Consider the following 338-nt stretch of genomic DNA (forward strand, 5'->3'; position numbering starts at 1 on the left):
TAAAAACTATTATAAGAGACAAAGAAGGACACTACATAATGATCAAGGGATCGATCCATGAAGAAGATATAACAATTGTAAATATTTATGCACCCAACATAGGAGCACCTCAATACATAAGGCAAATACTAACAGCCATAAAAGGGGAAATCGACAGTAACACAATCATAGTAGGGGACTTTAACACCCCACTTTCAGCAATGGACAGATCATCCAAAATGAAAATAAATAAAGAAACACAAGCCGTAAATGATACATTAAACAAATGAACTTAATTTATATTTATAGGACATTCCATCCAAAAACAACAGAATACACATTTTTCTCAAGCGCTCATG

The sequence above is a fragment of the Physeter macrocephalus genome, chromosome 8 (genome assembly GCF_002837175.3).
Source record: "Physeter macrocephalus isolate SW-GA chromosome 8, ASM283717v5, whole genome shotgun sequence".
Lineage (NCBI taxonomy): Eukaryota > Metazoa > Chordata > Mammalia > Artiodactyla > Physeteridae > Physeter > Physeter macrocephalus.